Raw genomic sequence first — 22,205 nt, 5'->3', positions numbered from 1 at the left:
GGTGCATCTTGAGGTTGTTTTCCCGGAGAGTTTTGAGTGAGGAGGCAGAAGACCCACCCTCAAGGTGGGCAGTAGCATCCCAGGTTCTCCAGGCTGAATAAAAACAGAAGAAAGGACAAAGCTAACTGAGTGTTGAAATTCCCTTTTCTGCTTCCTCAACTACAGCAGCCTTGTGTTCATGGCATGATGCGCTCCCACCATGCCGGACTGGATATCCTCAAGTCATGACCATACAGAGCCTTCTTCCCCCTCCTTATTGTCTGTCTGTCGCGGTGACAACAACAGTAACTTCCACATTGCTTTTCTGGATTTTCCTGGTGCAGTCTGAAGACACATAACACACACCATTCCCTGCCATGACCTACTGTCAGCAGCCCGCTCAGAAGGAAAGATGGCTGACCCACACTTTAGAATGCAGCTCCGAGTGGCTCCTACCAAAGCTGAGGTAAGTTTCCATACGATCTGTTTTCATCTACCTCTATTGCCTACACTTTAACAAGCATCTTTCCATATGAACTGGCTGAGTGTCCTTAACCAATACCCAAATAATTGATTTTGATGCAATCGTACTAACCAATGATTGGTCATTTCACAACCACGGGAAGGGTCAGTATTGATGACTGGAGTTCAATGTCCAGAATCCACGTGGTAGAAAGAGAGAACAGACTATTCTTAAGTTACCCTCTGACCACGTGTTCACTGTGGCATGTGCTCGTACACAAACACCAATACACATACACACATGCATGCACACAAGATGAATCAATAAAATGTAATTTTAAAAATTTTAAAAGGCTGTCTTAGAAATGCAGACAGTGATACTGACAGGCAGAGAGTTGCCATTTGTGAAAACTTACTTCTGCAATACATCTCTGATCTGTTTCGTATGAATTTATCTTAATTATAAAGCGCATCCTATATTTTCCTCAAGTGCCTTATCTGCTGTAAATACATTTTAAATTTTTGCCTTACTCATTTTATGAATTGTTGCTATCATCAGTTTAGTGTTTTGAGGCAGTCGTAATGCTGAAGTTCATGCGTTGGTTTTTCGTTTGTTTGAACGAGCCGCCTATTGATTAAGGCAGGATACGAAAGTCACCCCCTCTATGGAACTCTTCCCCTTTGTGTTCTGTAGTGTTTGATTTATGAAACGGGGTATGCTTGCATTCAATAAATGTCTATTTGCCGTCGTTGTATTTTCTTGATGGATTGTTCTGCTTATTAACATGGCTTTTCTTATCCGTTATGATGAATTTTGGCCTGAAGTCTGCTTTGTCAGGTGTACTTTGTTTCAGATTCTGATTGGACTGTCTTTTTTTTTGACTTTTCTTTTCAGTCTGCTTGTGGTTTTCCCAGTGGTGTGAGTTTCTTGCGGACAGCATAGACTGATGGTTATTTTATAGTCCGTTCAACTAGTCCGTGTCTTTTAACTGAAGTGCTACGACAATTCTCATTTGGATTATTAGTGAACGTGATATACTACTTTCTCCTTTCTTCAACTTATATAGGTTTATTGATGAATAAGTAATATTTGACTCTTTCTTAATTCTTGTCTGTTTCTCTAGTGAGATATGTTCTTTCCTGACTCTTGTGCTTCTGTATATTTTTCTTCTACTGGGGATATTATAGCTGTAAGTCTCATTTGCAGTGCTGGCTTGGGACTGTGAATTCCTTTAATTTATGCAGAAGATGTAAGGTCTCCATTCCTCCTTTGATTTTTAAAGGATAACCTTGCTGGATATAGCCATCTGTGTTGGTAGTTATTTTTTCCCAGGGCTTCAAATGCATCAGCTCACTCCTGTTCTTTAGTGCCTCTGATAAGGCTGCTACTGTCATGGTGACAAGCTTGTCATTGTAACCAACTTGGAATTCTTCCCTTACAACTTCCACAATTCTTTGTACCACACCACTGGCATCTTAACCACAGTATTGCTTGGAGAGATTGTTTTTAAGATTTATTTATTGTATATGAGTATTCTACTTGCATGTATGCCTTTATGCCAGAAGAGAGCATCAGACCCCACTATAGTTTTGAGCCACCATATGGTTGCTGGGAATCAAACTCAGGACCCCTGGAAGAGAAGCCAGTGCTCTTAACCGCTGAGCCATCTCTCAAGCCCAGCATGGAGTGATTCTTGTCTGCTAATGTACACATGGAGTTCCAAATTCCTCCTGCTCATGGTTGTCCATTTCCTTCTGTAGATCTGAAAACTTCTCTGCTACAATTTGTTGAATTAGTTATCATGCCTTTAGCCTGTATTTCCTCATCTCTACTACAGATTCACAGATTGGGAACAGCAATTGTAGAAATTGCTGTTCGTTTAATGATATAGGAATTTAATAATTCCTCAACCTTTAATTTTTGGTATCTTTGGTCTGGTCTAGTACACAGTGATACATCTCAGTATTTGCTGGATTTATTGAAATTTCCCTTCTCAATGATACCACTTGTTCTTTTGTTACAGAATCTTCTTTCTTTCTTTCTTTCTTTCTTTCTTTCTTTTTCCTTCTTTCTTTCTTTTTACTGAATTTCTCTTCCAATACCTGCTATGCATTAAACATATATATTTCCAAGTCTCTTCCTACTTTTCTATCACTGTGAAGAGGCACCATGACCAAGATAACTTATAAAAGAAAGCATTTAATTGGGGGCTTGCTTACAGCTTCAGAGGATAAGTCCATGATCACCACTGTAGGAAGCATGGCGGCAGACCAGCAGGTACGGTGCTGGAGCAGTAGCTAAGAGCTTACGTTCTCATCATCATGTCAGAATCAGGGGGAGCAAATGGGGCCTTGCATAGACTTTTGAAACCTCAAATCCCATCCACAGTGACACACCTTCTCCACCATGGCCACACCTTCTAATCATTCTCAAACCATCCCACCAACTTGGGACCAAGCATTCAAATATATGAGGCTGTGGGGGCCATTCTCATTCAAACCTCCACACCAGGTGTGTGAAACATATATTATTTATTTAATTTATTACTGTAATTTTTGGTCTTTCAGCATGATGGCAATTGAACTTTTGACCTCAATTATACAGAACACATGCTGTACCATTGACCCCCGCACTGGAAGCAGGGAATCAATGCATTATTTTATTGGAAAACATGCGTGTGCGCACACACACAAACACACACACACAGAGCATACAATAATGGCCGGGCTATCTAGATAACTGCCACTCTGATTGGATGGAGTGTAATCCCACAGGGAAGCCCTAAAGAAGGCGCACAAATATTACCCTGAGGAGTTAGAGAGATGAGTACATACATATTAATACCTGAGAGCCCCCGAATTGGGTTTCCAGTCTGTCCTTCCAAGGGTTCATAAATAACAGCATGCAATGTTAGACAAAGAACAACATTCAGTGACAGCTGGAGAGCTACCAGAGTACAGTATCTGGTAAAAGATGGGGCTCAGCAGGTTATACTACAATGCCAAGGGGATTTGGGGACTCTCTTTAATATATTATTCATAATATTTATAAACAACACATAGGCTTCTTTCTTCCATTAAAGAGAGAGAAAACAGACCTGTTCAATCAGTACATTGCATGTCTTTCATGTACAGAGCAATAGTCTCATCACTGGGGCTAGATCGGCAAGCAGTACAGAGGAGTTGCATTTTCATATAGTTAACACTGCAGTGGAAAGAGACCGGCTGCCATGGAAACCAATACAACATCCGATGCAAATGGGACCTTAGAGGAAAAAATAAACTAAAGGACTTGAAGATAAAAGTTGCTTTTAAAGATAACCAGTCTAGGGAGTCTGCTCAAGAACTGAATGTTGCAAGCCAAGGGAATAATTCTGGGCAAACAAAACAGAAAAGCCCACAGCCACCAGGGAGACCTATGCTAGATATGCATAAAGAGTCAGTGTGGCTGCGGTACAGTAAGGGAGGAGGAAAAGTAGGCAGGCGTCAGGTGAGAGCTGCAGACTCCTCAGCCTTAGTGAGGACATCACTTTGATTTAAGAGTAGCAGGGACGAGTCATGACATACAGACCAAGGAAAAATGACCCCTGAGTCTTCTGTGCTAACTCAAGTACAATGGTGATATTGCTGACGATCCCAAGAAGGAAAAGGTAGGGACCACCCAGACGGCTCAGAGAGCACAGACTCCTGCCGCCTCACCCAGAAAGGATTGAGAACTGGCTCTTGCAAGTTGTGTTCTGGCTTCCGTATGTAGGACCTGTCACATGCTTGCCCACATAAACTAGTGCATGCGAGCATGTGCACACACACACACACACACACACACACACACACACACTAAATAAAATGCAATCGACATAATAAAAAGACAGTTATTTTTTAAAAGGAAGTCAAATCGCTTGAGTGGCTTGTCAAACAGGAACTGCCTTCCTCCCAGGCCAATGGTATTTTGCCACGGAAGATGCTTCTATTTCATGTAGCTAGAGATACTCATTTCTCTAGAATGTCTCATGGATGTGTGTGAACAGCGGGTCTCTTGGTCAAAGCAAAACAAGAAAAATCTCCCAAACTGCTAAAGCAATATCACCACAGCCTAATTGCAATAAGGTACATTTGCCTTTTGTTTTGAAGCCCTGGGGAGCAGGGACTCTGGACCCACAGAACTAGTGCTTAACTGGTACCTTTGACTGCCAATCGCCAGCCTTACCTTGTGAGACTCCCAGATACTTTGGAAATCTCAAATTGCTGCTTTTCTGCCTGCTGGGTGCTGTGAATTGGAAAGAGCTCAGTCATTTGTTTCCCTCCGCATGCCTGAAGTGCTTCATGGATGCACATTCATTTCAGAGCTGCTGTTGGGGACTTCTAAGTCCCAAAGGTCAACAGACAGCCTTGGAATATGTAGCTTTATTCATCTTGGTAACAGCGGGGAAGGAATAGATAGAAAGAGCCTGCCGGCAAACGGACACAAAATGGGGGGACAAAAAACTGAAATGGCAAGGTAATTTCATTTTGTATTTTTGGGCAAAAGAAAGAAAAGGAAAGTCCTGGCTTCATCACCCCAATCACCTGGTTGGCATTTGGGAGCCTTGCTGTGCTGGTCATACAGGAGAATGTTGATGAGTCTGACTGTTATCACTTCAGCCTAACCAAATGATGGGTTCAGGACTCTGCAAACTTCAGGGTAGCCATCCAGAAGCTCCCTTCAGATTCATATGCCACCAAGGGGTTCATGTGTCCCCCTTTTCTTTCTAAAATACTAAATCCCTCCAGCCTCACAAACATCACTTGAAGGACATGGGTGGGTTTTTCCTGGGCAACAGTCCACAAAAGGGGAATATACGGAGTGAGAGAAATTGTTCGGTGGTTAAGAGCAGTTGCTGCTCTTGAGGAGGGCCCAGGTTTGATTCTCAGCACCCATAAGGCAGCTCATTCCACTTGCAAAGAATCCAACAGTCACTTCTGGCCTCTGTAGGCACTAGGCATGTACATACATGCAGGAAAAACACTCATACCTATAAAATAAAAAAAATATAAATGATTTTTTTTTAAAGGGGCAAGTAGGGCAGCACCTCAGAATCCTTAGGGATGGTTTCCAGGAACTCTGTGGATGCCCAGCTTTGCAAATGATCAAGGACCTGTTGTAGGAAAGCATACAACATGAGTTCAAGCTATGCACACACACACCCTCACTGACACAAAATACACGCTGTGTAATTGTTACGCTGCATTGGTTAGTGAACAATGGCATGAAAAATATGTTTACCGTATTAGTAACCCAGCAGGTGTTTGTCCCATTACTTTTGATCCATGATGTGTTGAACCCCTGGGTACGGAGCTCCTGGCGTGGAGGGCTACTCTGCTTGGTTTGTGACAGACAAAGCAAGAGGGGCTATAGGATGGAGATAGACTTCCTGGGTTCCAACTCCAGCTAGCCTACTCCTTGGCCGTGTTCCTCAACCCCAAAGCATTCGCTCCCTTACCTGAGAATAATAGCAGCACATTCCCAAGGTCACAGAGAATTAACATGGGTGCACTCTCTGCAACCTTGTTCCCCGCAATGTCACGTGTTCCACATACAAGTGGGTTCACTCCCTTCCTCTGCCCCTTCCACTTTACTAGAAATCTGCTGGCTACTATCCTATCGTGGGCTGCGTGGGGACACAGATGTCATCTAATTATTAACCTCTGGTGTCGCCCATGCTCTCTGGAAGTCCCAGCCAGACTTTCAGGACTCAGAATGACTGACTCCACATGCCACCAGTCCCCAGCCAGGGTAAGGAGAAAGTAGACTATCAGAGGGAACTTGAGCAGGCTACCCCAAACTTTCCAGAATGTGTCCTAGGCATTTTGCATTTTCTGACCCTAATTGCACCCAAGAAGGGTTTTTGAAGGTCAAGATAAACACTCGGGACAGTGTCCTGTAGAGAGTGAAAGTGCTCACATGACTGACGTGTTCACTGCTGATTGGCTTCTGGCAAGACAATATGACTGAGTCAAACATCTATATGGCTGTCAATTCAAGAACAAAAGAGTCAAACTATTTCTAATAATGACACGGAGGAGCAAATTTCTACCAGTAAAACCAGAGCTTGAAATGACTGTAAATTTCAACAGTATGATTCATTTTGTGGAGAAAGAATTCGGAAATAATTGCAGTGTGTGGGAGGGAATTTATATAAAGCTCCTATCGACTCAAATGCGCACTGGTAGGAAATGAATTTTTTAGATTATGGTCCTTGTATCTTACCTACTTTGGGCCCAAAGAAATAATAGGGAATCTTTAATGACATCAGTGAGATTACTGTTTAGGGTGTCTCTGTTATTTTTGTTGAATTGGCTTGGTTTATGGGCATTGATATTTTGCCTGTATGTATGTCTGTGTGAGGGTGCCAGATCCCCTGGAACTGGAGTTACAGACAGCTGTGAGCTGCCATGTGGGTGCTGGGAATTGAATACAGAACCTCTGGAAGAATAGCCAGGTTTCTTAACCACTGAGCCATCTCTCCAGCCAGACTGCTTGTTTTGCAGTGGTTGCTTTCATTGTATCCTTGTGAATGAAAAATTTTTTTTTAATAAACCCTGAAGACACTAATAGGAAAAGGAAGGAAAGGACACTGTCACTGTTCAGGGGTAGTTCTGATTCTGGAATGCTGAGACCCATCTCCCCTTACGTAAGCAAAGACACTAGGACCTCCCATGCGCATCAAGTACCCTGCTGAATACGTGCCCCACAAGAAAGTGGTAACATCACTTGGTGAAGGTAGATGAAGTAACTTTCCTCTTAGATGAATTTTAGCCCCTGCAAGGTCAGGCAAAAAGTGTCAGGAAAGCCTTCTAAACCCAAGAAAAGACTGGTGTCTGTATGTGTGGGAAGCTCTTAAAGCACCCAGTGAAGCAGGATTGACCTGCACTCAAATTTGGTTTTGTCTGTAATAAAGCCGTATATTTTCTCGCATTTGTTGGCCAATTGGACTTCTAAATCAAAATGCTGATTTCTGCAGTCATTTTCTACTTTGGCTTTTTCATCATTCACAAAAACAGCTTTTTATGGTTGACATATCCCACCTATCTTGGCTTGTGCACATAAAAATTTTATGTGCACATCCAAACTCTAGCCTTGAGTATCATGTCTAGATCTTCATAGCAGCGTGGAAAGCCCCGTGCTTAGAAAAGGAGGGGACAGGTTCCATGGTAGCTAAGAGGGAGACTAGGGAAAACCCAAGGACTTCATTTTCCAGGGACGTTACAAAGCAAAGCATTTCACATTTAGCCTAAATGGCCTAAATTTGTGCGAATTTGTATCTACATTCCTGTTACTTTAGTTATTCAGTCCCAAATGCAAACCACCAATGGTGTGTGTGTGTGTGTGTGTGTGTGTGTGTGTGTGTAACCTTAAACCAGAATTTGAAATTAAGGTTAAGAAATTTAAATACCCTGAAAACATTTTTTTATAGAACCTGCCTCATTGGTTTTATTTATTAACAATTCATGTAGTATAGGGAAACACTATCAGTCTTCTGCAAAGATGATGCACACGAGTGTGTGTGTGTGTGTGTGTATGGAGGGGGGCACATGCGTATATGCGTGTACTCTATTAATGTGTGTGTGAGAGAGGGGGGAGAGTGTGTATGGAGGGGGCACATATGTATATGCATGTACTCTATTAATGTGTGTGAGAGAGGGGGAGAGTGTGTGTGGAGGGGGCACATATGTATATGCATGTACTCTATTAATGTGTGTGTGAGAGAGGGGGGAGAGTGTGTGTGGAGGGGGGCACATATGTATATGCATGTACTCTATTAATGTGTGTGTGAGAGAGGGGGGAGAGTGTGTGTGGAGGGGGGCACATGTGTATATGCATGTACTCTATTAATGTGTTTGTGAGAGAGGGGGGAGAGTGTGTATGGAGGGGGGCACATGCGTATATGCTATGGCTTGAATGTGATTCCCCAGTTCCAGCTTTCTGTGTTGGGAAATTGGTGCACAGTGTAGCACTGTTGCGACTGGGACCCTCAACAGATAGGAACCTGTGCAATGTCCCTAGGTAACCTGGCTGCGCCCTCAGAAGGGATGAGTGTTCTGAGGGACCACAGTCTTTCTCTGGGATTCCTGTCTCAGTCCCTGGTGACTCCTTCCCCTGTGCACGCATGTTGTGGTGATGATACCATCACTATGAGTCAGCAGCCTAATCCAAACTGTACAAAGGGCATTCTTGTTGACCCAGAAATCCAACCTGCAGACACTAACCCTAAGGAAAAAGACAACTGCAAGACATACAAGCAAAGCTGCCTACTGTGGTACTAGTTACAAACGTTTCAGACCAGCAGCTGCCTCCAAATGGCCAGGACTCAGTAAGGCTGGCCGTGTTCACAAGCTAGAATACAGTGATGGCACTGGTATGTGAACACACTCAAGCGAAGAAGCGTCATTACAGCTTAACTCAAGTTCCTTGTGTGTACGTGCAACATGCAAAATATTCCTAATTGGTATCTCTGGTGTCAGGGTGGTGATTTATTTATGCCCTGCAGAGAGCATGCTCAACAAGGAAAAGCTATTGCTTCGGTAATTATAGAAATACCAATATAAATAGTTCAAAAAAAACTAAATCGAGAGAAAACATAAAATCTATAGAAAGTCACCTTGGTGTTAAAGTATTAGAAAACAGACATTTATAAATACAGCGTCGTGTGTGCTTAGACTTTTTACTTCCCACACCAAAGTGGTCTTGAGTCGAGCTAAGTAATCCGGTAAAGTGTCAATCAGGGTGTTGGAAAGACGATCTGATGGATAAGAGTACATGGCACATTGTACAAGCTTTGAGGCTCTATGTTTAGATGCCAGAACCCAGGTGAGAAGCTGGGCTTGCCCATAGTGTTGTCTCTAATCCTAAAGCTGTGGTGGTAAAGACAGGAGGATGTCTGGGCTTGAACTCTCAGCCTAGTTCCAGGTTCAGCAAGAGACCCTGATCAAAGGAAGACAGCAGAAAATGATGGAGAGGAAGATCTTGATATTGTCTTCTGGCCTATTTTAATGCCCATACACAGATATGTATGTATGTCTGCATGTATATGTACATACATAGACCACCTCTCTCTGTCTCTCCCTCTCTCTGTGTGTCTCTCTGTCTCTCTGTCTCTCTGTCTCTCTCTGTCTCTCTCTCTCTCTCTCTCACACACACACACACACACACTGTTTACATCAAGGAGTCTGTTTGGGTCTATACGTAGAATGGAGCTGTGGCCTTTTCTTTGGTTCTTTCCATCTTCGAACCCTTAGGGCAGTCCATTCCAGTTAATACCCCTTTCCATCTGGCTGCTGACTGTAATTTGGAATTCACTGAAGTGTTGACGGAGTTGACCCGTACCCCTGTGATTTAAGATTAACAGGACTAAAAGTCAGAATGCAAAAGAAGTCCGCTGGTGGACAAGAAAGGCAGTCACATAAGGGCTCTTCCAGAAGACTGGAGCTGGTGAAGGCCATTTGTTACAATACCACGTCTTAACCCGCTGTGCATTTAGCCATCCGGAATGAGGGCTGACGTTGGGCTGAGAGGGGTTTTGGAGGACACCGAAAGACACAGGTCAACGACCCAAACTGTAGTTTTGGTAGAAAGGATGGTCTGGAGGCGTACATTTTTCTTTTGGTTACTTGAAAAAAATTGGAATATTAGAATTTTGAATGTTACGTAATAGAGGGTTGAATGTGCTGCAACCGACAAGCACATTGCAAGCTATCTGTGAGGAGCTGTGGTGTGCCTGGGCTTGGATATGAGTGTACATAGGCAAAGATGTGTATGTACATCTATACAGGTATGGGTGTACATGGGCATGGATGAGGGTGTACAAAGGCAAAGGTGTATATGTACACCCACATAAGGTGTGGGTGTCCATGAGCACGTGTGGGGGTTACATGGACATGGATGAGAGTATACATGGGCATAGACGTGTTTGTCTCCTTGTACTTTGTTTGCTAACTGTTTCAGTTGTGAATGGCATGAGGACGTTCTCAGAAACTATCACATTGAAAATTGATTTAATAAATTTGGTATTTGGTGAGACAAATGCATTGAAATAAATGCTTTAACAGAATCCTGCCAGTGATGACTCCATATGAAGGTTGAAGCAACTGAGTGAGTTGGAAAAAAAACAGGAGCATTTAGCTTGTGGGTGAGAAGAACAGGCAGAAAGAATTTAAACCAGGGGCTGAGAAGCTGGAGCCCTTAGCTCTCTATGAGACATAAAGATCTCTTAGTCTCCCATTTGTCTTAAATAAAATGTGTTGCCTATATACGTGTACAAAACCCTTACCACCCAGCATTCCCCAGTTCTGCTTCTATAGGCTGCCATCTTAGTTGAGGAGGTATTTTTCCTTTCTGAACTGGCTTCAGATCTTGGAGGAGAAGTCCAATGGTGAAAATGCATGTCTCTAGCTGATCTGGTGATGATGGCTGTGCTAATGTTATGCCTGGAAGTAGGGTCTGAACTGGAGAACGAGAGAGATGAGGGAAACATAAACAGCAGAGGACGAAAGAATTCTGCCACCCAGACAGAAACTAAACCATCAGAACAGTAAAGAAGTCTAGTGGCTTACAAGTCAGATCTTACTGTTAGAGGGTCAGGAACGGTGTGGAGTTGAGATCAGAAAGCAAGGCCGTTCATGCCTATGTGTGACCTTTCTTTGAAATGGGTTCTTTTCCTGTTTAGTCAGTGTTCAAACATGAAGGGCCTTCCTTGCTGTTGTTCAAAGGTCTGTAGACTTTGAGTCTGCTGTTTGCCTTTTGCTCTAGTTCAGATGGTTTTCCCCTCGAGGCTTTGTTCCCATTGTGCAATGTGAGAGGATGGGACATTTAAGAGCTGTCTACATGCAGGGCCTTAGGCCAGTGGACCTGTTGTTTCTGGTAGGGATTAGGTGGTTCCTGCAGGGTCTGTGAGTTAGATCTCATAAAAGGGAGTCATTAAAAATGTCTAAACCTAATTGATTTGACGTTAAGTTTTGCATTCCTCTCTTGTGATAATGTCTGCCATGAGACCTTCATCAAACACCAAACCCATGGGTCATTTGGCCTTGAACTTTTAGACCTACAAACTTTGAGCCAAGTAAACCCTTCTTCAGTATCCAGCTTCAAGTGTTTTTTATTATAGCAAAGGAAAAGGCTGCCTAGAATAAGTTAAAAATGGAAATCTATTCTACACCATTCCCAGAATTTCTTTTAGGTAAACCTCTAAAGTATAGAGCCTCTCCAAGCAAATGTATTACACAGCCATCTATGAGAAAAGGTAGGAGGATTGTGACTGAGTCCCTGTTAATGCAGGATTTTTCCCGGGTTACATTTCTTAACTTTCCTTGCCCCTTTCCTCCCTGTATGTAAAATCTGCTATTACATTTCAAGATATTTTCAAAGGGATAGTTTTTATTCACAGATTGTACATTCTACAAAATATGTGGGCCCAAGGAATTAGTTCAATAGGAGTGTGTATTTTCAACATGTGATAAAAAACCAATTTAGCTAGGAGAATGAATTCTCAGCATTGTTTTGAAACACTGACCATCCTAAACTGCGATAAGCTCTTTAGGACTTCACATAGGAACATTTCAATGCCAATGTTTAGACAGAGAACAGTGGCTGAATCAAAAAAGAGCTCGCCCGAACGACAAGGATATGCTCACTATACATAGCAAGATATCCTGTCAGGGAGGAAGATTCTGTGAAGCAAGACAAATATGGATGCCAGGCACCATCTCCTGAGGAATCTTTATAGATGAGTTCCACAACATACAGGGGAAAACATACTAATCTTAACCTCAAATTATACAGAACTGAATACGACCATCAAAGCCATCTGTGTAACGGAAACAAATGCAAGAAATCTTGACTCGGTGGATCATTGACATTGCTGAGTGTCCTAAAACTACTGTGTTGAAACAGAAATGTTCGAGCTGCAGGCAGAGTCGGGTGACTCACGGTGCTGGGGAACTTTCAGTCCCAGCACATTTTTTATCATAATGTCATCATCTCTGCGTTTGAACTAGACTGTCTGGTAGCATCCGGTTCTGCTCATGGCATGGTGGCATTTCATCAGCACACAGGAAGGGGGGGGGGACAGGAAATGGTGCCAGGCTATAGACCCTCAAAGTTCACCCCCAGTGACATGCTTCTTCTAGTGAAGAGCCATCTCCTAACTGCTCCATAACCTTCCCAGACAGTACCACCCACAGGGGACCACGTTTTCAAATACATAAGCCTACATGAAGTTTTTCTCATTCAGTCCTCCACAATGTCATAAATATATCTGAGATTTGGGTCATAGAAACAGTCCATTCTCAAAGCCAGCTAATCAGTATGCATTTATTAAAATCTCCCTCACTTCAGGAGGTGTGACATTTGATTGCAGCACAGAGCACGATTTGGACTCATAACTTAATAGATAACAATCCTGGGCATTTATAAATATCCTTTTATGTTTTATGAAATGATTTGCGACATTTTATCCCATTTAATGCACTAATTCTTCATTGATGGCGCTGAATGGAAGCTAAAAACGCGCTAATTGCTCTCCAGAAATTCTCTCAACTTGTTGCCGTCAGTAAGCCCAGATCTATAATACTGCCTTTCACCCTTAGCCAACAGAGAGGAGGGTGGCCAAACTTTCCACCCACTCTGGCTGTCGCTGGCTGATGTAGTGCTTAGCTCATTGATAACCAGAGACCTTAAGGATCGCCCAGGGCAAAGGTTCCAGATGACAGATGTCTAGTCCCTCTAGTACGTCTGATAAAGTGACTCCCAGGGCTTCTGGAGGCAGATGAACTTCTGCAATTATTCCCTTAGGACATCTGAGCTGTCTTTGCTGAGCAGCCCTGTCTCTCTAGATGCTGTCTAGGCCAAGAGAGCCTCTGTTATTCGAAGGTGCTGTGACTCATTTACAACTTGGCGGCCTTCCAGCATGATCTACCTGCCGCTCTCAGTCCCAGCCCCACGTGCATTCATACCTTTTTTCTAATCCTACTGTTTGGCACACATTGTCAGGGACCTACAGCTCCCCAAAGTCTTGCCTTTCATCTCTATCCAATTCCAGAAATTCAGAGATCCCACGTTTTGAGGCGCTAGCTCTAGATACTCATTCAGAGGCCAAGACAGAAATTAATGGTCCTGGTGTGGCACTCTCATCTCACAAGGTCTAGAACTCCGTGTTATTTTCAATAAAATTGAGAGAATTAAACTTAAAAGAGGGTCAAAGCTCTTCCCCAGGCCTGGAAGTTAAGGAAAATCACGAATTCAAGATTACAAGAATATCAGCTCTTGTTTCCCCAGGTCCTATCTCAGGACCCCAATGTCCAGGTATGACCCTTGCCTGTGACAAAGGAAACTTGACAAGCTTAAGAGCTCAGCTATCTTTTTTTCTTTTTGAGACAATGTTTAATATAGCCCTTTAGCTCACTATTGTACCACAGGGTGGTATAGGTCATCTGAGCCCATCCTCAATGACTTCCCACAGCAAAACTCCACCTCCTAAAGATTCCATAACCTCCCCCAAACAGCACCACCTACTGGTGACCAAGAGCCTATGGGGCATCTCTTATTCAAACCACCACAGGCACCATGCATTTTCATGATCTTCTCCAGCGTATTGATTGTAATTATTCAACTCCACAGTTACTTCAGCTGCTATTTTCACATGCCTAGTGTCTAGGACTGCAATTTAAAATAACGTTATAAAGCAGTAGCATTTTAGTGAATAAATCCAGGTCTTTTCAGGACAAAGGCTTGGCCCTGGAACAGTCAGGAAGGGTTGGTTTCTGTACCTCATGATATATAGAGTATACAAGTAAGAGTAACACAAGCATCTCGGGACTAGCCAGAAGCTCAGAGCAGAATTTATCTAAGCATGGCTCCTGACTAGGGCTGATATTTGTCTCCAGAGCTGATAATGTCACAATTGCAGGAAGAGCCTATTTTGATCTATAGTAGGGGTCAGCAACATTGCTAAATACCCTGCAGTCTATAGACAGGTGCTGTACAGTGAAGCTAGCTAGTCTAAAATGAGAACACTACTCAGTATGAGAAACCCTTATCTGAAAGTTTCTCCCATCAGACACTGGCTGCTTGGGCCAAAACGATGCCAGGTCACACACACTCAGCTGGCCCTGCCTGTGTGACTTGGATCACCCGCAGTTGATTTAAGTCCCGTGTCCCACGCATGTGATGTCTTCAACAAGAGGGCCTTCAATCTTTGAGAAGCAATCAAGGATGGCATGGATACTCTATTTGGTTTTGGGAGTCAGTTCCCTAACCAACAATTCAAATGGAGTTCTCCTTCGCCTGGTAGGGTTTTCCTTAGTTGGTCTATGGCTCTTGTGGGGAGCACCATCAGCCCAAGTGGCAGATGTTTTGCATGATGTTTTAGTAACTTCCGTCATTGCTAACACAAAATACCTGAGAAAAGCAGCTTACAGAAGAAAGGGTTTACTTTTGGCTCACAGTTTCTGGGGATACGGTGCGTCACAAGCTTGAAGTCATGGTGGCAGGACTGTGAGGAGACAGGTCACAGGACATCCTCAGTCTGCAAGCAGATAACAGTGAATGCTGGTGTTCAGCTCGCTTTCTCCTCTTCTTCAGGGCATGGGACAACACTAGCCCTCCTCAAATGAATTCTTTCTGGAAATACCTCATGGGCACAATAGTAAGCGTGTGGTTTCCAACTCCAGTCATATTGGCCATGGAGAATCATCATCATACGCCACTTTAAAGGTAATAGAGACTTTAAACGTGGACAGGGATTTCACTCAAGGGTACATTTGAGAAGGTTAAAATAGCGAAGAGCAGAGGATCAGAGGAAGGTGGCTGCAGATACTCTCACAGTTATGGACCATGGAATGCTTGCCTAGAAGGACGTGACTAGGTTTCTTCAGGCTCACAGTTCAGATCCCCCACCCCCCCAGAGCATGGATGAGCAGGACACAGTATAACAGGTGGTCAGGACAGCTTATATGGATGGCTTGGTGATGGGTATTACTGTCTTTTGGAAAGTGTTTCAAGGGTACTGAAGGAATAAGGGGAGAGTCTGAGCAAGTGAAAATGTGAAGTTTGATTAAGATAAACCCAAAGGACCCAAGCCAAGAGATTCTGGATTACGACCCACCAGGACATGTGGAATATGCTATAAAAACAATGGACAATAAAGCCACTTCTCCCTTAAAGAGAGATGCTGCTCCCTGGCAATGGACAGAGCACCCCAGGGTCAGGACTGTTTCTGATGCTAAGAGTCTAGCAAGGTCAAGGACGAAAATCACTAAACCTCTAAGCTTTAAGGTAGAGTTTAAGGTTACTGGGGTGGGTCTGCATGTTCCCGATTGTGAATGAAGGATAAAATTGCCACCAGAGAGAAAGACAAGGGGACATTTGTGACATTTGTGCCAAAAAAGGGAAGGGCAGCACAAGGTCAAGGGCAAAACTCATTTTGAAGTAGAAAGAATGAATTCGGGTTGAAATAGCAGCACATGGGCAGCCATGAGAAAACTTAGATGATACAATGTGTGTGTCACCGATTAGAGCTAGTTACCATTAGAAGATGAGCAAACAGAAAATTCAGTGAGTTAAGTTTAAACTTTTTTTTCTTCTACTTGACCAAACTTGTGAGCAAGGCAATCCTCTGAAGGTGCCTGGAACCTCGAATGTTTTACTGCAAACGTATAAAATATTGATCAAGGAGAATTGCTTTTCCTTTTAACCTCCCACTATAAAACTAAATGGCTCAATAAAGATATATGAACTTTCTTGGGGAAAAAAGTAGCTAAAATGGACAAAATAAATAAAAATACGTTCTTGAGGGAAATGTACCATGTCTAGAGAAAAGCTGCATGGTCTTTTACGATCACACAAGGTCACCACTTCCACCACTGTCCCTTGGCCAAAGTCAGTCATGCGTTCACTCAGAATCAGGGACCGTGGACACAGCTCTCAACTTCTAATAAGAGCATGAGAATGAAAGTCATGTATCAAAGACCACCCCCCCCATAGCTCTCACACACCTGAGATAATGCGCCTCTCATTGTATCCTATCAGGATTACATCCCACTATACAGGCGAGTATGATAACGAGTACATTCCTACAAAATGCCAACAGCCACCCTCCCTGAGGATGCTATGATGGTTTGAAAATGGCTCCCATAGGCCCATAAGGAGTGGCACTATAAGAGGTGTGGCCTTGTTGGAGTAGTGTGGCTCTGTTGGAGGGTGTGTGTCACTGGGGGTGGGCTCTGAGGTTCAGATGCTCCATCCTCGAGGCAGAATGTCAACATTAAAAACAGAAGTTTTTTCTTCCAGCCCCCATGTCCTTTACTTCTTCCACCCCACCCTTGAAACATTTTTTAAAGAGATTTGGAAGTCCAACATTGAAATGTCCAAATTATAGCTTCCCAGATATTTTGTTCCAGGATGCAAAGCCAAATTTGTCAAAAAAAAAAAAAGCCTTAACTATGTGCTGTCTTGCCTGTGGGAACCCACATATTGGACTCCGTTCCATCTTGACTTACAATCAGAGAGTTCAAACCTCTTCTTGATCCTCAGGACTGCATAGCTGGATATTTGATCTAAGGTGTGGTTACTATAGGTGTCTTCATCCTCAAGGCCAGAAAACAGGATGTTTGATCTAGGGTGTGGTTAGTAGGTGTTTATGAGAGGTAAGGAGGTAATTACGCTTGTTTGTTCTTTGTATCATGGAAGTTTTGTGCCATCCCCTTTGGCTTGGAGTATATAATGCCTATGAGAAGTAAATTCGGGCGGATACAGTATTCACTGGATGCTCTCCGGACTCTATCTTTTGTCTCTTGACTATTTTTTTCCTCAGTCCTCAGTCCCCTTTTCAGGCATGCTCAAACAAGTCGGATGGTTTCTGACACACACCATGGCTTTACATGGTTCTAACTTAGGAGGCTGTGCTCCTTCCCCTACACAGGCCCCTTCTATGGTTCTGCTAACTCTATGCCACTGTCCAGGTTGGGCAGCCACAATCAGCTTCATATAAACCTTCCTGGTAATGCAAATAACATTTTCGCTCTTTGAGTTTTACCCCTATGGTTCGTGAGTCCTGGATTTATCATAAAGGGTTTGGACAAACAGACCCATGTGCACAGATTCTACTAAATATCTTATTTTGCATCTGTTGCCTCATGTTCAAATGGTGCATAGCTATCATACAGGGAAATGAAGGTGCAGAGGTTTGCATAGAAATTGCTGCTGAGCCAGTTCATGTCAGAATGCCTTTCCCTGGTGTGAAAAGAAAGATTTTGATATCTGTGTTTGTTCACCCACTTCATTCTCCAGGTGTCAGAGTGGACCTGGGCGGCGATGTCATAGGTCATCTAAGATGAGGCTGACTAGAGCCAATACAAGAAGTAGAGAGTTTGGCCTCACCAAGATGCTTCTGAAGAGGCAGCCCCCACACCTCCCTCATTCACAGCAAGCTCCCTGGCTCCTGATAACCTCTACAGCCTTCCACTCTGCCTTTGCCCAACATAGAGTTAGCTAGGACACCTGTTTTCCCGCTGCTAATTTCTGTTGGTCTCATTTGCATGTTATGAGTTCCCTGTCACCAAGGCAACCAGGAGTGGAGCCTGAGTTGTCAGAGGCACAATGATCTCTCCATCTGGCTATGCTGCAGCAATTTCGGGATTACCCAGACACTCTCTTCTGGCAGTCAGCAACCATTCCTCTGTCATCTAGTTCCTTACAGTGTCTCAGGGACAGCATTTACTCCTAGATTTACCAGTCTCCTCCTCAGTCCTGATTTGTTTCCTTCCCCCACTAGATTACCCTTCTAGTCAGTCTGTTGGAGTTCAAAATCAGAAGAAAAAAAAGCGTATGAACATATGACTCACACAAACACACCTGTTCATGGAGTCCTGCCAACGGATGTGTGTGCTCCGTGGGAGAGGTGGGGCAGACACAAAAGCTAAACTGCCCTGATGATTGTTTGTTTTTCTGGGCATTCCCATTGATTGACAAAGGAAGACAACATGTTAGTAACACTGTTTTAGTAATGAGATGTAACCTGTGGGAAAGTTCCAGGTGGGTGGGGCTACGTTAATAGTTTTTGGTCTCTTAAAAATTGCATCACTTCATTCATCTCGAAATCCTGTGTATATAGCAGCATTTCCATATTTGAGGAAGTAGGAGCACACCCTTGAATTCCAGACGCATAATTCAGCTGCTCATTGGACATCTGTAGGTGCCACTCTCAGGCGCTCTGGTGTGGACACGTCCAGTGAAGTCAAGCTTCTGTCTTGCTCACAATCTTATCCTAGCTAGCCATTCCCATTTCTGTCAACACAAAAGTTTCCCATGTCAAAATGTCTATTTCATTCATGCTTTCCTTTCTCATCATTCAGCACCTAATTGACTTAAACCCTGTAGGTTCTATTTTCAAAATATGTTCAGAATCCAGACAGCTGACTAACCTTCCTTAGCCTGGTGCCTTACCAACAAATTCTCTATTGTGATTCATGAAGGTAAAGATGAAGCCAGCTCATATGCCCTCTGGCAGATTTCCAGTGTCCAAGCCCTTGTGTGGTTTGCAGAGGTCTAGCTAGGCTCACTCTCTAATGGAGTCTTTGTCACTCCTCTGTCTTTGTATTAGTAAACCCTGAATGGCTGTGACGAAATGCCCAACGGAAATGACTTAAAAGGAAAAGGGTTGTTTTGGATCCTGGTTTCAGACAGTGTGATCCATGGACACTTGACTCCCATGCTATCACGGAATCAGGGATGTGCAATAGAAAGCTGGTCACCTCATGACAGAAAAGGAAGCAGAGAGGGAGGAAGAGGACAAGGAACTGTCCCCAGTGATATGCTTCCTCTAGATGGGTCCCACTTCCCAAAGCTTTCACTGGCAGGGGACGAAGCCCCAACATACCACGATGCTTTTCTGCCATGGCAACCATGCCATGCTTCTCCTTTGGGCCTCTGAGCTTGTTATTTTCTCCTTGGTAAATTCTTATGAGGTAGCCATATGCCTGGCTCCTTTGTCTCTTGTGGGCTTTTACTAGGAGAAGAAAAGAGCAGAAATCAAGGAAGGAGAAGGTAGAATGCAGAACACTGTATAACTGCCTCAGTTTTAAGAAAGTCTTAGCCACAGACAAACCCAGATGGACCAGAGACAGGGTGGGATGGGGGTGGGGCAAGGATGAAAGTGAAATCTAGGGGAAGGAACGGAATCAAGTGACCAGCAGTTTTGCTGATAGATTTTATCTCTAAGGCCACGAAGGGTCCAGGTTACATAACTTCCAGTTTTCTTTGCCTGCCCAGATGAGGAGCACAGATTTGAGCCATGCCTTGGTGGTCCCTCCAGAGCTCCAAGTTCAGCCTGGAAGAGTGTCTTTTACAGGGTTGTAATTGTAGATAATCATTGAGGGAAACAATCCCGGAAAGCAGGGATGGAGATGATTAGACTAAGCCCTGAGACACTGACAGACTCTGGGAGCAGGGGTGGGGTTAACATGCTTTTCCACAGTACTGTTTAAAGGACACGACAGAAAGCCCTTCCTAAGGTGCCAGCAGCGGCTGTGGAGTATCTGTTAGTTCACAGAGTTCTTCTGGCCTGTGAACGTTATTCTAGCATGTCATTCCAGTCTTCGTTTTCCTAGTTCTCATAATTCTTAAAAATACCCTGGAACTGAAATTGGCCAAAAGAACATCGCTTCTACTCAAATAGTTATCTTAGCTGAGTAATTGGAATCACTCAAATGTACTTGAAATTATTTGAAAGTGGATGGGTAGACTCAAAAATATAGTAGCCCCAGGTCCTTATTCAATTGTGTTTATTAATGGGTTTCTGTAAAAATGGGCCAGTTAAGAATGAACATCGAAATTCTCAAAGCTGGAAGCTGCTCTTTGATGTTAACAAACTTTTCTCTGTGGAGTAAAGACTAGACTTTGTATAAAGAGACCATTTGTGTGCACTTTCTGTGACATGCGTGTGTATGTGACGCTATCACGAGGACACCATCTCTGGAAGGTCTTGCTTCAAATGATTCCAAGTTCCTAGTCCATATTATGAGCCACATACATGATATATATATATATACATATATATATATATATATATATATATATATATATAGAGAGAGAGAGAGAGAGAGAGAGAGAGATTAACTTATTTTTGCTTTTTACCTGGATGGCCTTATCTTAAAGAGTACTGTCCTGTTTTGGTGAGGTATGCATAAGCGTGCACATGAGTGTTACGTCAAAGAATAGCCTATCAACATTGTAAGACGGGGCAGTCGAGTGCAGAACGGGTCAGTCAGCAGTTTTGGCCTGTTCTCCCCAGCTACTGACTGTCACACATGCTAAAGCAGACCTACTGGCGTCCAAGCTATGCTTAGCCTCCTATACTGATCCTAATCGTTCTTAGTGTCTAATGTGTCACGTGCTTACCCAGTGCCTTGGGGTTACACTGCTCTCTGTAAACAGCAGTGGGATTTTGCCCCATAGAAAATATATTTTTACTCATTCATAAGTGAATATTAGTTGCAATGCAAAGGATGACCTGGCTATAATCCACAGCCCCAGAGAAGCTAGGTGAGAAGGAAGAGTCATACATGCCCGCACCTTCAAATTCTGGATCCAGTGGGCAATGAAAAAGATCAAAGAAAATGTAAGGGACACGGTCTCAGGAGCACTGATGACCTTAGATTTCAGTTATCCTTAAAGATGAAGTACGCACTGTACTGTTGGGATGCTGTGCCTGTATCGCCTTTTATGACTGGACAAGCATGCTTTTGTAGATGCAAAAGAAATGTGTGCCCGGTAAATAAGTTCATTTCTGGGGCGAGATCAACTCAAGGCTTTTCTGGCTGGACTTTGGAAGAGTTTTCTGGTACCCATGTCATTCACAGGCCATCACATTAAGATGCCATCAAAAGAAGTTCTCAGACACATAGAGCTTCGCTCCCTGTGAGTTTCCGCACGGGGCATCCGAGCTGTACTCTTATTTTAATTAAAAAAGCGATTCCTGACCATGATAAAAGCAACCATTTGGGAGTATATAATAGTGTAAAGAAGACAAAAGCAGCCCCAGCTCCATCCGCTGGTGCGAGGCACTCTCGATGCCCCTGTTTCATTTTATTCTAGCACTTCCCATGGTCCTTGCAATGCATGGTTCTGAATTTTGACAGCTCAGAAACAGATCTGTCTTATATTGATGACTTGTGAAAACATGAATCTGAGGTGTTTTTCTTTTACTTAAAAAGCAGTTGCAGGAAATAATGACACATCTTAAAAGCATTAATCACAGATTAGATGACTACGGAATAGACGGCAGGTGTCTCCGGAGCTCGGATTGTGTTTGAGAGGCTCTACCGTGTCTCTCTTATTACTGTACTGTATTCATAGAAAAACACCTTTGCAACCAACACTAACCAAAGCCTCCATCCCACCCTCTCTGCAGACATCAGGATAGGACTCTAGCTCACAAAACCTTTCTCGATCCCATGCCTCCAAACCTGGTCCTCATGGTCTCCCAGATCTGCTTTTTCCCAATTGTCTTGAATTCCCTTCTTTTAGCCCCTGTCATTTATTTTAAATTGCTAGTTTTGAGAGGCAGACTGGGAAATGACACTGGAGCAGGCTTGGCATCTCGGAGGAACCATCCAACTTTCCCCATTTCAGATTTGATTTATGCCTTACCTTCTTTCTAAAGTGCTTTCTGAGAGACCAATCTTTGATAAACTACAGGAAACGGGGTTCAAAGCGAGCGCTCACAAACCCCAAG

General features: G+C 43.4%; 1 long non-coding RNA gene across 1 annotated transcript in view; it reads left to right on the top strand.

Moving 5' to 3' along the window:
- Window positions 1-243: 243 nt before the first annotated feature.
- LOC121451062 overlaps window positions 244-22,205 on the top strand; it is a 62,734-nt gene continuing 40,772 nt past the window's right edge. Inside the window, exon 1 of the long non-coding RNA XR_005974658.1 lies at window positions 244-445. This is a non-coding gene — a long non-coding RNA (uncharacterized LOC121451062). The remainder of the gene's footprint in view (window positions 446-22,205) is intronic.

This window comes from Microtus oregoni, unplaced genomic scaffold (assembly GCF_018167655.1).
Source record: "Microtus oregoni isolate MIOR12 unplaced genomic scaffold, Mior012 000007F_ref0000211, whole genome shotgun sequence".
Classification (NCBI taxonomy): domain Eukaryota; kingdom Metazoa; phylum Chordata; class Mammalia; order Rodentia; family Cricetidae; genus Microtus; species Microtus oregoni.
The sequence above is the reverse complement of the archived record's forward strand: the minus strand, read 5'-3'. Positions and strand labels throughout refer to the sequence as shown.